Raw genomic sequence first — 16,761 nt, 5'->3', positions numbered from 1 at the left:
ATAATCTAGATTAGGAGTATTCCTTTAAAATAGCTTATGTCCTAGTGTCTAGTGGTTAGCAGGGCAATTATGACTCTTTTAATGTAATTTAGAGCTTATGGTTAAAAAATAGCAGACCAAACACAGGAATGCCTCCTAAATTTCTGAAACCATACTGAAATTACACTAATTGGATACAAATTAAAAGGTAGGAACCCTCGTGACAAAGAAAATGGGAAAAGATGATAGCAACAGCATTTGAAGGCAGTAAGAGAGATGGATAAATACTGACTGAAATAGTAAGTCTGAGCCAGATAAAGTCTAAGCACCGAAACCACCAGAAATAACTTTGAGAGTGAATTCTTAAAGCCATTTTCCTATGGCTTTCCTATCGGTAGCCATAGGAAAATTTGAAAGTGGAGGTGAATGGGTAGGGAAAGCAGAGAGCTAGAGATTCATTTCTTCAATTATCTCATATAACTGGCTGCCCTGTCTTCTTCTGAAAGAGGAAGGATTAATTTTGGAGAAAGTGAATCAAAGTGACTCTAACTGGATTTCACCAGACATATCTGGAGTTGCTAGGGTTGTACTACAAAATTTATCCCCCTTGTATGCTTCTTTGGAAAACTATTGGAGGGTGTCTTTCCTCGAAACAAAAGAGTAAACAAAGAAGTAGAAACCCTAAGATACAAGGAACAGAAAAACCACCACAGAAGAGAGGGAAAGGACTTTTCAGGTTGATATGAAATGGAGATGCTAGAATGACATTTGTTCATAAGGTCTGTCTAGAGGGAAGCCAGTCACCTTTGGAGCATGAAGAGAGGGGCCCTAGAAGAGTGTCCCCAAGGTACAGGTGTTTTAATACTATGAATGCAGGGTTATGCATCCAGAGAGAATTGTGTGATAATTAATCATAGGCACATGGATAACTAACCTCAATAGAAAAACACATTAATTTCATGGAAACAAGAAGTTGTATAAGAAACGAAATGTAAATTTAGGATAAGGCAAAGCTTAGCTATAACTTCTATTTTCAGTCACAGCAATGTAAATATCTGTATTTGTTTTCTGTTGCCATGTAATAAATTATCACCAACTTAACAGCTTAAACACACACATGTTTATCTCATAGTTTAACAAGTCAGGAGTCCAGGCAAAGTGTAGCTGGGTTTTCTGCACAAGATGTCAAGCAGTGTGTTTGCGGGGCTGTGTTTCTTTCTGGAACTCAAGGTCCTTTTCCAAATTTATGTAGTTGTTGTCAGGATTCTATTCCTTGTGGTTGTGTGATGATAGCCCTGACTTCTAGTGGCTGTTGGCTGGAAGAAACCCTCAGCTTTTAGAGGCCATCTGCAGTTCCCTGCCGTGTTCCCCTCCCTGTAGGCAGTTCACCACATGGCTGTTCGCTTCTTCAAGGCAAGCAGGAGGCTTTCTCGCACTACTCTGCTAATACAGAGTTTTACAAGATACTCTAATCAAGAGTGGCAGCCTATTTATCACCTTTCCCATATTGCATTGATGAGAAGAAAATCACAGGTCCCACCCACATTCAAGGGGAGGGTATTATACACGGTGAAGATCATGGTAGCCAATTTAGATATCTGCTTACCACAATATTTAATATGGATTTAAACAAAAGTTATGAAATGACAGTGTTGGAAGAATAGAGGAAGGCAAAGTAGATGGAGGTATATAAGATCTCATGGATTCTTCATATTCTAGCAGTTGGTAATATCTAAACAAAAACACTAAATAATATTAACCTGAGAAAATTACTGGGGAATATGAATAAAAACATCAGAAGAAATGCATTTAATCCTTGTTCTGCCTATGGTTATCAGGGGGTAAGGGAGGGGGAGGAGGGATAAACTGAAAGATTGGGATTGACATATACACACTACTATATATAAAATAGATAACTAATAAGGATCTATTGTATAGCACAGGGAACTCTACTCAATACTCTGTAATGGCCTATATGGGAAAAGAGTATGAAAAAGAGTGGATATATGTATATGTATAACAGAGTCACTTTGCTGTACAGCAGAAACTAACACAACATTGTAAAGCAACTATACTCCAATAAAAATTAATTAAAAAAAAAGGAATACCGAGGGAAAGGTTTGGGAGAAAGAAAAAGTGTTAATTTGTGCTTCGATATGGGGTTATAGAAACAGAGATGATTAGGAATTCCAGGGCAGATTTCTGTAAAAATCATATGAGCATCAGCAGAAAATTTAATACATGTTTCCATTGGTTTATTTCTAAGAATATTTTCTCCAATATATGTAAGTTTCTCAAAAAATAAACAAAAATCAATATGACAATTTGTCAGAAACTATGCATAATAAGGTAGTAATAGTTTAAGAGAAGCTTGTTGAATTAACTTTTCAATAGTGATTTGATTTAGTCAATTATTCAATGAAGAAAAATCTAAGATTTTAATTTGACAACCAAGTAATAGGAAAACAATATAGGAAAATGGAAAAATATGATGTAAGGGATTAATATTTACCTAAGAAGTTGACATTAGTCATAGATATATCACTTGAAACATTCTTGTTAGGAAGCTAAATTCCAGCCACATCATCAGCAAAAATATAATTTTGTTGTTGTTGGCAGAGGTCAGCATTTCAAAATGATAGAATAAAATAATTCCAAAATAATAAAATTTTCTCCCTTTCTCTTGGAGAAAGTTTTGTTTCATCTTCTATCTCAAGCAAGACAGCTAACATTCTCCCACATACTTTACCTTCAATTTTTCTTTGCATAACAAATAGATCAATCAATAATAAATCATAAGTTATACCAAAAAAGCAACGTGAAATCTTCATGTCTTGTAGACATTCATTTTATGAATAATGGAAAGCCTTCTTAAATCTGTTGATAATGACAGAAGAATTGGAACAGAAGGAAAGGGAGAGAAAAAGGGCAATATAGAAATAGAAAGATAAAGAGTTTTCATTTAATTCAGTAGGATAGTGAGGTTCGAATACTAAGAGATAAAATCAAATATTATAAATTTCCACATCAGTGTCTTCAATAAATCATGAAAGACAAGAGAATGGAACTGAAAATATAAGTTAAAATATAAGTTAAAAACAAAAAATCCCCCCCCCAAAAAACAAACAAAAAAAACCCACTGATACAATGAAAAAAAATGGCTTTTAGGAAAAACAAAACAAGAAAATAACAATAATAACAATGGCAATATGGTCCACAATATATATCCCTCAGGGTTAGAATAGAGGGAGGACAGAGCAACTTCCCTGAAGGAGCTGAGCATTGCATTTTTTTATTTCTGTGAGAATCTGGGGGTAGGTGAGGGAATATTTAGTTTTTGCTCTAATAAGATTAGATGTTGTAGATAAACAAAAACATTTCATTTCAGCACCACATATAGACATTAGAATGGTAACATTTGTGTTTCTTTTGGAGAACCATTTTCCCACTTGATGAATTCTAGTTTTCAAGCTCAATATAGTCTAAACTGTGACTTACAAAATAGAATTAAACCCTATTAAAGAATAGTAAATATTGAAATAAAATATATTTGTATACAGGGAAATATTACCTATTAATTCCAAGGGTATTTAAAAATAGAATGGAACAACTTAGCTAATCTGAAAAGTATTGATATCAAATGGTCAGATGCCTTGATAAATTAACATGCTTTCAAATGCTGTTACTAGTCTTCCACCACTCACAAAGAGAATCATCCAAATTTCAGTGCAAGATTTAAGAATATTTAAAGTGATCAGGGAAGCTGGTAGACTTATGAGTAATTTTATAATTGGTTTTACTTGAATGATCTGTTAGAAATGGCATAAAACTCCCATTACTTTCAGAATGTAAAGACTAATGGCAGAAGTGTAACAGAGAGGATTTGAAGATATTGGAAGTAAAATGGAACTCAGTAATTGTCCTTTTAGATATTAATGGAGTATAAAGTCTTCTGACCAATTGTGACCCCTCAGCACTGAAGGTCAAAGCTATCTTAGATTAATGTAGTTTTCTTATGCACATCACTTTGAAGACAATGACATGTTTTTCCCTTTGTCTTATGAGCAATACTTGCTTATCTTCTAACTTATTTAAGAAATGCCCATGTTTCACTGCACTGCAGGCTTGAAAATTTAGATAGAATAACACCTATTAATAGTAAGGTGAAAGGTATATGTTGGTCATTTTCCAATGTTGATCAGTTTCTAATATGAGGGAAGCACCGTGTAATTTACTATTTTGAATACAAACAATTTTTTAAAGGGGAGGAAAAGACATTTATAGTATTAAGATAAGGAAAGATATAAGCAAGACATTTATGGAATATTCCAATTTTCATTATAATCCAATTAAACCCAGTAAAATAACTGTATTGACATCTGCAGCAATGAGAAAATATCTGAGATGAGATGTTTGCAGTATTTTTTAAATTAAAAAGATACATGTTTTTTCCTGTGTTGTGATAGAATGAAGTAGATGAAAATAACCCATCTAAATGCCTAGTGTTTAAATACCAACACATCAATGGTAAGTAAAACAAGTAAAATGGATAGAAAACTGTCTATAACAAAACTGACTATATACTTTTATAGCAGTTAAAAAAAATTCACCTGAAATATGGAGTACCAGTTTTCTGTCAATAACATGATAAAAAAGTGAATTTAACTTCCTGAGTAATCTGATGTATTAAGAAAATGATGGCATAGAAATAGATGCCTTCATTGCTGCTCATTCCTGAGATGCAACAACTATTGATCATAAACAAGCAGCTAGAATCTTGTTTGAGTCTGTGGAACTTAAAATAAGCATTATTTTCCTAAAATGAAAGCATTTTAGGAGTTTTCAGCATGTTTGTTATTTTCACTTGATTACAAATTTTTCATGTAAATGTAAACATTTTTAAACTGCATTACACTTAAAACTAAAATTAATAGGCATCTAAATTATATTTATATATTCAGTGAAATCAAACCAACAATTGAGTTTTCATATTGGAAAATTGGAGTTTACATGTTTTTATGAAGCTTAACATTGTAATAAAAATAACTGTGTACAGGGCTTCCCTGGTGGCTCAGTGGTTAAGAATCTGCCTGCCAATGCAGGGGACACAGGTTCGAGGCCTGGTCTGGGAAGATCCCACATGCTGCGGAGCAACTGGGACCCTGCGCCGCAGCTACTGAGCCTGCACTCTGGAGCCCACAAGCCACAACTACTGAGCCCGCGTGCCACATTTACTGAAGCCCATGTGCCACAACTACTGAAGCCCACGTGCCTAGAGCCCGTGCTCCGCAACAAGAGAAGCCACTGTAATGAGAAACCCGCACACCGCAACGAAGAGTAGCCCCTGCTTGCCGCAACTAGAGAAAGCCCGCACACAGCAATGAAGACCCAACGCAGCCAAAAATAAATAAATAAATAAATAAATTTATAAAAAAAATAAAATAACTGCGTACAATTTCTGATTGTTTATCTTCAGCAATATTCAATCTTTTGTAACTTGCAATGAACATCAATCTGTAAATAAAAATTGCTCATAAAAAATAACTTCAGAAAAAAATGATTATTAGTACTTAAATCAAGGAAGCAATCAAGTTAGTTTAAGTTATTTAAACTAACAGTATAATACATGTCAAATATAAAAAGCTACTCATTTAAACCTTGGGCAAATGTATTTGAAGATACCAAAATGTTAGCTTTCTAAGCTTTAGGGTAAACATGCCATTTTTTGAGTTGTATGCATGTGTGCTTCACTAGCTAACCAGTCAATTTAAATTGACGTTTTGTTAGAACAGGAGTATTTGGGGAATAAAAGATGAACACCTTTTCATCCTTACTCATAAATCAATTCTATTCTGTGCACAAGACATAGAAAATCCTTTACTCAAGTTATTAAAATGCAATCCTAACAAAATAGCTGCATTGTTCTTCTCTTGCCCAATATAAAATGTTCATGAAAAAGTGCCCTCAAAGTACATACTAAAAATGTTACTGTAAGTATATATATCTGCAATAGTAATGGCTGTGAAAATACCATTTTACTACAAAAGAACATGTAATTTTTTCAAAGACATTCTTTGTTTTGTAAACAGATCAGGTCAGTGAATTACAAGGAATTTAGAATGGTACACAAATATGTTTACATGGAGCTTATTTTAATCAATAATGAATCCAATCAGTCCTTGTGTAAGAAATTCCAGAAAATCTATTATATGAGAGGGAAGGGGGTGATGTGATTTTCATTTACCTTGATGGTGGTTATACGTGCTCAGCAGAAGGGTAATGTGTGCTGGATCTTGGCAAGCTGTTTGTGATTTGACCTTATTATCGGAAGTTTTGAACCATCTCAGAGCATTCCATTGCTTACCAAATGACATTCTTAGGCTTAGGAAGTTTTAGCTGTGTTTGTAGCTCCTCAGTTGGACTTTCCAACAGGATGGTGCAGTGGTTTTAAAATTTATGTCTACATGTTCTTTGGTATTATTCTCCTTCAAAAGGTGAAATCCAATCCCCCTCCCCTTAAGTGTGGGTGGTACAAAATGACTCACTTTTAACAAATAGAATGTAGTAGAAGTGAAGGTGTGTAGTAGAAGTAGGCATCTTCTGGATGTAGTCAGACTTTTCTGCACAGCCTTTGCACCTCTCCCCCTAGTCATCCAGGATCTTCTTTAGCTCTTTAACTCGGCGCGTCTTCAGGTCCACTGCGCTCAGGTCAATCTGCTTGTAGTGTTAATAATTTAACTCACAGATCTTCGATTCAGATAAAAAAGACATCACCACTTCCTTCTTACTCCTTCTACTGGATTTCTTTATCTGGGGTACATCACTTCTATGTCTTGGGAACATCCACGCACAGACCCATGACGTGTCCCATGGTCTGCAGGACAACCGTATGACTGAGGCACCTTGGAAACTGACAATCTCAGTCCCAGTTGTCTTCTAGGTGGTGCAGCCCAGCCAACACCTTGATTGAAAACTAATGAGATACCCAGATCCAGAACCACACAGATGGGCCACTTCTGGATTTTGAACTCTCAACAACTATGTGAGATAATATATGTTTGTTGTTTTAAGTTTGCAGATAATTTGTTACACAGAAAATTATTTATAACTTTATTAAATTAACAAAGAGATAACAACATGAATCCTTTCTTAACTATCAAAGTTTAATTGAATCAAGAATTCTAACTTCTTCTCAGATGTTAAAAGGATCCTACATCATTGTGTCTCCAGTTAACTCTTTAAATTATTTGGTATTTTTGCTGTGTATTTTTATTCTATATACTTCTAAATCTCACAAGATGATATTATTATTGTTCTTGCTGTTGTTGGTTGTTGTTGGTTTATGTAGTCAATATTTGTGAAGTCTCTCTCCTTTCCCCCCTGAAAATGCTTTACTTCACCTTTATTCTTTTTTTAAAAAAAACATTCTATAATTTTTATTCACATATTTTGTGGAGTTCACAGATCTTTTTCTTACAGCAAACATAACACTCTAGGCCACAAGAAGCTGCAGAACTATTGTTTAATTAGCAGCAAACTAATATTTTATATCTGGGTAACTGGACAAAAAATAGCCTGCTTCTTTGGCTGTGGTTGTTTGAAAGGTAGTATCACTGCAGCTTCGTAATGTGATTGCTATTTTACGGGCTTATGCACACACACAAAATACAATCTTTGTCTATATTTTATATAAATACAACAGTAGTTTGTGAAAACATTTTAAGTACATGATATACACGATAAGCCACTTGATTTCCCAATATCACAGAATAGCGATTTTAAATGCAATAAAAATATACAAAATTCAGCCTGGAATGCAGAGTTTTTCTTTTCTATTTTGACTCAAAACTTTATCATTAGAACATTTTTAGAGTACGAGTCCAAACACTTTTTTCATCAGCTAAAAATACAATTTCAGCAGTCCTGCTTATGTTCAGGCATGATGCAATCCATTTCCAAATGGATTCTCAGTTTTTGTTAAATTCAAAGGGCTGTTAGTAACATACGGCTTGTTCTTGACTCCACACCATATTATAAAGCCCACGTTTCGTTCTAAGTTACAGTCACCTTGTAGACAAAGCTGGGTTTGTTCTGGTAACATTTGCACGTCCAAGATTTCCTTTTGCAAGTGCACGTGAATACATTGTTGTGGGTAGTGTAAAAGCCTTGTTAAAGACGAAGTCACAGTATAAGAATACATTGTACACCTTTATACCTAATGTAGTCCTTTTTTTCCTATGGATAAAAAAAAAATATGACTGAATGAGACAGAGAAGTTTGTAGTACCAGGAAGAGTTGTATCCCAAGTTACATTAACAGAATAATCCAACAGAATATTGAAGGAGTGCTTCTGAGAAGATACACATTCATTCTGGTTCACCTGTACCACTGAAGCTTATACAATGAAGTGTTTTATACATTAGCAATAGTTCTGTCATATCTAAGCTAGATAACTTATCAAAAGACACTGCCTTCCATCCTGAGGGCTGACAACATTGTAGAAGGGCCTGGGGGTGAGCGTGGTAAAGTCTGAGCGTGACTTTACCATTGTGGGGGGTTTCACCTTTATTCTTAAAAGATATTTATGACAGCTACAGAATTCATGGTTGGCAATTGTTTGCTTTTAGCACTTCAAGATATTTCATTTTACTTGGGCCTCTTTTTTTTTTTTCTGTGAAGTCGTTATCACTCTAATTTTAGTTCCTTTGCAAGTAATAACTTTGTTTTTTGCCCTAAAACGTTTCTCTTTGGTTTTAGTTTTAAATAGTTTCACTGTGATATGTTTGAGAATAGTTTTCTTTGCATTTATCCTATTTGGGTTCTTATGTTTCCTTAGTCTTTGGATTTACTTTGCCTCTGCTCACACTCCTTCTGCCTCTTCATACTTATGTCCATATTTTATTTGTCTTATCTTTAAGATTGTTAATTGTCTTTTCAGTTGTGTTACCTATTGTTAACTTCATCCATTTAATTTTTAACTTCAATTATAATATTTTTCTCCCAGGTCAAAAGTCTTATTTTCATTATCTGAAGGAGTCTTTGATTACTTTTTATTTAAGCAAACTTACGAATTTTTAGAGTAAGCCGTCTTGCTATGTCATTCAAAAACTTATATGCTGCCAGGAAGTCATCATTATATTTAATTTAAATTTTGAAGTTTTGTTTTTAACATTTAATTCCCTGGAAGTTGTTTGTTTCCCTGGAATGATGTGAAGTAAATGACCCATTTCATTTTTTCATATAGATAATTATATTTTACCTCCACTTACTGTAAATCTGTCTCTCTGATCTGGCTTGCTGGGTCTATTATGTATTTCTTCTATACAGGTATCTGCTTCTGGGCTCACTATTCTATTTCATTGATCTTTCAGTCCACGTCATTTCAGAAAAGCCAGTATCAATTTTCGTGGACCCTGATATCTTATAGATAGAATCCCCACTCCTTATTGTTCTTTTTCAGAGGGTTTTTCTTATTCTTGGCCCTTTCTAAGTTCATACACACTTTAAAATTTCTTTAAAACCGTAGATCAATTTGGAGAGAATTTTACTCTACACTATTAAATTCTCCTTTCCATGAACATAGCATATATCTCCTTTTTTTAGATCTTCTCCCATGCTTTTGCAATATATTTCCATTTTTTGTCTTTGTAAAATAAATGTGAAATAAAAATTATTTTTCTCATTACAAAGTAAATACATGTAGACACATCTGCACCTAATATTTCTTCATTCTCTTTTGAAGAATTATCTTTTACTCCTCAGGAACTTTCTTATTTTGAGTCTGGGACATTATATTCCTCAATAGGCATTGGCGACTCTGGCCACAGTACAGAGAAATGGCTAAAGCATCTGTCTGTCTCATTCTAGATGAGTTCAAGGAGTAGTGTAAGGATTCATTCTATGGGGAAAAAAGCCTCATGCACTCAAAAGATAGTTTTTGTTGTTGTTTGGTTTTTGGTGTGTGTGTGTATAACTCTATCAAGCAATTCCTCAAGTCAGGACATCAGCTTTAGCACCTGGAGGAAAAGCAGCATTGGTTACAGGCTTTCCTTAAATTGTAATGTCAGCCTGAGTTCAGAGAGGGAGGGGTGGATGACTCCTTCCGCAGTGGCAGGTATTTTTACCTGTTTCTTTTCCATTAATCTTCACAAAAGCTTTGCTTTTGTGCTTTCCTGCTATTAACCCCATGAACTTAAGGCGGGCCTTTGCAGAATATGTTCCCAGTAAAGAGTAGGAGATTAATGTCCAAGACTGATTGGTATGCATTGTTATTAATGCAGTTGATAATTTTTTTCATGTGTATGTATCATTTTTTAGGTCTTTCTGTTTGTAAAAATTAGAACTACTTAGAATTTTCTCAGTTTGTGGAGAATTTATATATTACAGGGTTACAGGTTAGTATGGATTTTAATAATAGCAGTAAATATCAAGGAACTTGAAATGCTTTAGAGTGAAATTAGATTTTGAACCAAGAGAATAATTTGTGGGATCTAGGTAATTTTGTACATTATTCCTTGACAAGTATTATCTCTGCCTCTCTCAGTTTCTGTTTTTCATCATTGCTTCTGGTAGACACACCTCATCATACTTGGGTGATTATCTTTATGTATCTTGTTTTAATCTGCAATTATTTCTCTCAATAGTTTAAACATATCATATGCCTATTAAGCAATTGTACTTTCTCTTATATAAACTATGTGTTGGTAACCTTTGCCAATTTTCTAGTCATTGTTTTTAACAAAATGTTTTAAATTATTTTCCACCAAATTATAACGAAGTAGTTCCTTGTATCCCTTTAAAGATATGAATTTGGTGTTCTTGCTCTTCTTTCTTGAATTTTTAGTGGGAAGAATAGTCTATACTTTTCTGAGCTGCAAATGTCCATTATTTATTTGTCCTTTTTATTCATTTTGTCAAAATGGTTTAAGAATTATTAACATATAACATCAGCATTTATTTTTCCATTGCATCTCACTTACCTATATATTTTTAAGCATCTACAACATGTTTTCTAGGGATACTTTGTTAAAAAATTTGGAATTAAAAAAAACCCAAAAAACAAACTTTAGTCCCTATCATAAAAACTATGCATTCTAATAGTGGGAGGACTCCATGAAAAAATATAATTGCAATTAACAATTATAGTTGCTTTATTTCTGCAGGGTAGTTTTGTTTTTTTTTTTAACTACCAACTTTTTCAATATCAAGATCTTTGGTTTAAACAGCTTATTAGTGATTTGGAAAAACTCTTTCATATTTAATAGACAGTAAGTTTTCGGTTATATATTTACTGACTATTTATTACCCTTATAAATTATTTAAAAATTCCATTGGGAATACCATGTTGGAAATTTTCTCCTCAAAATTCTCAACTGAGATCTATTTTATTTTGGGCCTGTTGTGTGAATTTCTCTTCTCCATGCTTCAACACCTTTCTAAATGTTTCAAAGATATTTTACATTTATTTTTTTGACTATCCAGTGCATTCTGAAACTCCAGATTTGCTTCTGTATGTGTTTTTTGTTTGTTTGTTTGTTTTATAACTATTGCTTGCTTTCTTATGTCTCAGATATATTTCTTTTATTTTGCTTTTGATCATTGCCTTATTCTAATTCTCTTTTCTTTATTGGAACACTTAATCATTCACAAGATGGTTCCAGATAAATTACCTTCTATCTGTTACTATGTCTCAATTTTTGATCTGATACACTTCCTGTGCATTCTAGAACCTTTTCTTAATTTTTTTCTCATGCATTAAATTTAATTGCCCTCACTATTTGTTCCTGTTTTATACATGCAATGAAGATGTTATGCCCACAGAGACTATGGCTTTGTTGCATTATCTTCTTATCTCTGCTCTTTGCCTTCCCATGGTAGCCTTATGTTTAGTAAAGGCAATTGCATCTTGAAGATTTTGTAAAAATCAATGTGTCATTTTCTAAAAATTTTCTATTTATAGGACAGCATGCCTCCTACAAACTTCTCACCTTCAAGTTGTGTTTCAGTAGTAGAACTCAGATTGCTGTTTGCATTTCATTTTACCCATTGAGCATGAACCACAAGAGTATGACCTATATTTAATCCTGTCCATGTGTTTCAGGTAATGAAATATCCTGGCTTCTTCTAGTGGCTGATAATGCTCTATTATAGGATTCTCTTTTTAATCATCATTCCCAATGACTATGCTTTTTTTTTTTTTTTTTAATTCAGAGGTTAATGTTGAAAACCATCTATGTTCAAGTCCAATATACCTTCTGAAGACAATTTCCACTATTTTCAATTCCTATTGTTTACATTTGAATTTGAAACTCCTCACATATTCTCACTGTACTTTTGCTAATGCGGTTTCTTCTTTTTCAAGTTCTAACTACAAATCCATAGCCTTCAAAAACCAAACATGCTCTGATGATATGTATGTATTACGTATAATTCCCAGCTGGTGAATATATCTATATATATGGCTACTTTTTATGAGTGTATGCCTCTATTTTACCTTTTTTTAACTTGTCTTATGGCTTAACAAGACTAAAGTCATCTTAGTTGCCACCACTTCTTTGCAAAACAGTCAAATAGTGATGGGAACATATTGATATTAGGCACTAAAAACATGCTTACTGAATAAGAGGATGAATGCACTTCCTCCATGAAATGCTAGATTGTGATAGCCTATGCTGAGCTTCTATGGTTTGAAAGCACATAAAATGCACTCATGCAAATTAAATATATTTTTAACGATGCTCATAGAAAGCAAGTTCATGTCACTTGAGCAAAAATACAAAATGCTGTAAATCCTTGTCATAAAACTTGGCTAGTTATACGTATATTAATTGTATAATGATTTTCCCACTTTAAAATAGATGCATTAATGGACTGCCCAGCTCTATCTTATTTATTCATTTTTTTCTGTTGAAGTGGAGAACACTCACTAATGCTAGTAAACCTTGCAAACATGTATTATCCCATGAATTGTCAGTTAGAAAATTATGAAATTGAGGCAGGTTTTTTTTGTCTTTTTCTTCTCAAATTTCAAGGTTACTTTTGGCATATTGATAAGAGACCTTTTTTTTTAACATCCAAAATAATAAACACAGAGATTACTACTAATTATAACACCTTTTTGGGTCTTTTTGCCTTTTATTTTTGTTATCATAAGCTGAATATAATCTTGCCCACTTTTATTCTTTTGACACTTTGTCATTTGAAGCATATTTCAAAATGTAAATATTCCTTCTTGCCCTGGAAAAGTTGTACAATAAATACAACTATTTTGACCTTTTCAGTATTCTACATTTTGACTGGTTGTCTGTTCCAATCATAAATTTCTGGGGTGGTAAACAGGAAAAGTTGGGCATGGCAAGTGAATCAAATTACAGAATACTAAAAAGGTCACAGTAGGATGGTTTTAACTTCAAAGAACATAAGCGATAGGGAAAAATATTTATAATATTTGAAAAAGGAGTAAATGTAATTTTATGTGTGTTTTTAACAAATAAGTAATGAAAGCCAATGTTTACTACAATTTTTAAATTATATTTGGACTACATCTGAAGAGTCAGTAAGCATATTCTTTCTGCAAATTTAATATAACTAAGTCTAGTTTCCTTATAATTAATAATATATCAAATACTCTTAAGCAGGAAACATTTATTGCATTACTGCAGATAGTATTTAACAAATAACAACTGCATAATAGTGTGAATTTCCTTCTCTCCTTTCCATCCAAGATGGCATAAAATATTGACAAAAAAGCCCAGATGGAAGATGAACTTTAGTTAATTTATTCTCACTCACTGAAATTTCCCACAATTGGGTGTATTTTTCCCCTTCCTACATGAGGCTCAGAGGACTGATCTTTTTATTGTGCTATTTCTTTCATTGATGGATAGCTTCTCAAATGTTAAATACATTTAAACAAAAATCAATTGTTCACATCAATCAGAGAGGAAACTTTTTCAAAACACACACAGGGATTTTGGCTGAATGTCTCCAGTAATGTGACTTTAAAGCATTATACAGGTGTAAACTAATGTGCACATCTGTGTTGCAAGCTGTCATCTAGAGATGAAAACACTGCTTGTCTTTTAAAACTGTGGAAAAATGTGGTAAAATTTGGTGACTTTTTGGTTATTAAAAATGTTTCCTAAATTTTCACAGTCAAGTGAAAGATTCATTTACTTAATTCTAATCAATTAGCTCTTAGCTCAGCACATTATCTCAGGGACACATGTTTATGGGGCCACCACAATCTCCAGTATTGTTTGTGCTCAAACCAAAGTTGGGGGGATGCTAGGCCCAGAAGTAAGCATGCCACTTTTAGCTACAACCCCTTAGCCAGAACTAGTCAGTGTACCTAATCACACGTAAGGGGGCCAGAAAGTGAAATACTACTGTATGGATAGGACAAGGAGCTATATATATTCTATTAGCTGTGTTAATAACCACCTCAAGAAGCAATAAAAACTTGGAAAAATACACTCTATATTTAAATATCTGTCCACTTTTTTTAAATCCCAAACAGTAGAGCCAGATGAGTTTTGAAATTCACTTTTATCTTCCTTTGGACTTTGACAAAGTTATATGCCACAAATAGCTGAAGGAGACATAGTAATTACAGCTGTTCCTCGACTTAGAATGCGGTAACATCCTGAAAATATTGTAAGTTGAAAGTGCATTTAATACACTTAACCTACCAAATATCCCGGCTTAGCCTAGCCTCCATTAAACATGCTCAGAACACTTACATTAGCCAACAGCTGAGCAAAATCATCTAACACAAAGCCTTTTTTTAGTAATAAAGTATTGAATATCTCATGTAATTTATTGAATACTGTACTCTAAGTGAAAAACAGAATGTTTGTCTGGGTACAGAGTGATTGTAAGTGTATCAGTTGTTTACCCTCCTGATTGTGGGGCTGACTGGAAGCTGTGGCTGCCTAGCATCAATGAGAGAGCATCGTAGGGCATATTGCTAGCACAGGAAAAGATCAAAATTCAAAATTTGAAGTCTAATTTCTACTGAATGCATAAAATTTTGTACCATCGTAAATGGAAAAATTGTAAGTCGAAGCATCGTAAGTCAGGAACTGTCTGTACTTCCCTGAGTATAGCCTTCCCTGAGTGTGGCTTTGTAATTAATTCGTAGATGCATACTGCTGGATTGAAATTACCTGAGCAGGGAGGGTACTGATTGCTCCCAAAGTGTAGCTTAAATTAACTTTGACACCTAATATCACATCATGTGAAATGCCTGAAGTGCATCACAAATATAACAACAATTATTTGCACACGTGGCCTATATTATTTGGGAATCAATCCATCAGAAGTTAGAGAAGCAGGACTCAAGACAGTTTAAGCAAAAAGGTTAATTTAATAAAATGATATTAATGTGGCTTGAGGAATTCAAGGACAGTAATGAGGTTGAGGCTCAGGAAAAACTAGAGCTAGGGAAACAAATATCATCAGAATTAACTATCTTGTATTGTGGCTTGTCTTTGCAAATCTTTTTTTTTTTTTTTTTTTAGTGCGCGCAGGCTTCATTTCCTTTTCTAGCCAGCATGATTTGATAAGTTTAAGCACACAAAGGCTTAGTTTCAAATCCAGTTTTTCTGAGTAAATGTCCTGAAGTAGATCCCTAAATCTAGGCCATCAGGCCATGCTGTGAGGAAATGGGGTAAATTGGTGGTGTTATCCAGGTGGGTGATTCACCCAGAATGACTGACTACATCACCAAGGATAGCCAACTGGAACAGAGTCACAAAGTTACTTGAGTTACACTCACTGCACTGAGTTTATAGAAGGTTTGGATCCCAGATTGGTGTAGTAAATACCATATTACTCTGTTGTGTACATTTTCTACTGCTCCTCTAGACTACTTGTGCTAAGATGTTATCCTTAATGGCCATTATCTATGAGTTCCCAACACATATTAAGTAGTAAAAATATATTTATTGGATACGTAGTAAAAATTTAAATATCCCCGACAACATGTTGCAAGTATTTTCAAATGTCAGAAATTTATGGAATCTGTTTATTTCCACCTGAGTCACTTTATTCAGTGTTTTCTTTAATATAAAAAATAAAACTCCCTCTGTAGTAGATGCTATCACTTGCTAAATTGAAATTTATTTTCTCCTACTTTTTAAAAGAATCTCTGTTTTGTTGAATTGGCCACTCTTACGCTACAGAGACCTTGTATATAATAACAAGCTAAACTCATCCTCCAGTCCAGACAGTGTACACAATCGCACTTGTCTATAATTAAAGTAGAAACAGGCCAAGTTGAATCAGGACATAGAACAGGGTAGTCCCAAGGTAAATGTTACTAATTAAAGGTAGGTACATGTCTTATATTGGCCTGATACAAATGAAAAAAAAAAAATCTTTCATCTTATTGCTACTGGAGAAATCTCCTTTCTTTCACACTAGATATGAAAAAGAGCCAGTTGCCCTAGGTTCTGCTAATAGCCATCTTGCAAACATGAAAATGAGTCTGAGGCAGTGCTAGCATGATAAACAAGGTGAAACAGAGAATCACCAAGAGACAGAACCCAGATTTACCATATCTGGTACTTGTCCTTCTTTGGAACGTCCTGCTATATGTGATAATGTTTCAGTTTTTCTCCAAGTTTATTTGAAAAAGGCTTTTTGTTCTTCATAGCTGAAGGCAGGCAAAAGAGTGCATCAACCCTAAATGTATTTTTGCCTTTGAGTTATTTTAAAAAATAAAATGGCCCAGAATACCTCAGTGTCTGAAAATAATGCATATTAGACTCTACTGTTATT

At 33.8% G+C, this 16,761-nt stretch overlaps 1 long non-coding RNA gene across 1 annotated transcript in view; it reads left to right on the top strand.

The window, feature by feature from the left end:
* The window catches only part of LOC309639224, a 1,035,697-nt gene that overhangs the window by 918,870 nt on the left and 100,066 nt on the right, over positions 1-16,761 (top strand). The gene's annotated exons all lie outside the window — the stretch shown is intronic.

This window comes from Balaenoptera physalus (assembly GCF_965194825.1).
Source record: "Balaenoptera physalus genome assembly, chromosome: 12".
In the NCBI taxonomy this organism is placed as follows: Eukaryota; Metazoa; Chordata; class Mammalia; order Artiodactyla; family Balaenopteridae; genus Balaenoptera; species Balaenoptera physalus.
This window is presented reverse-complemented; position numbering and strand designations above follow the sequence as displayed.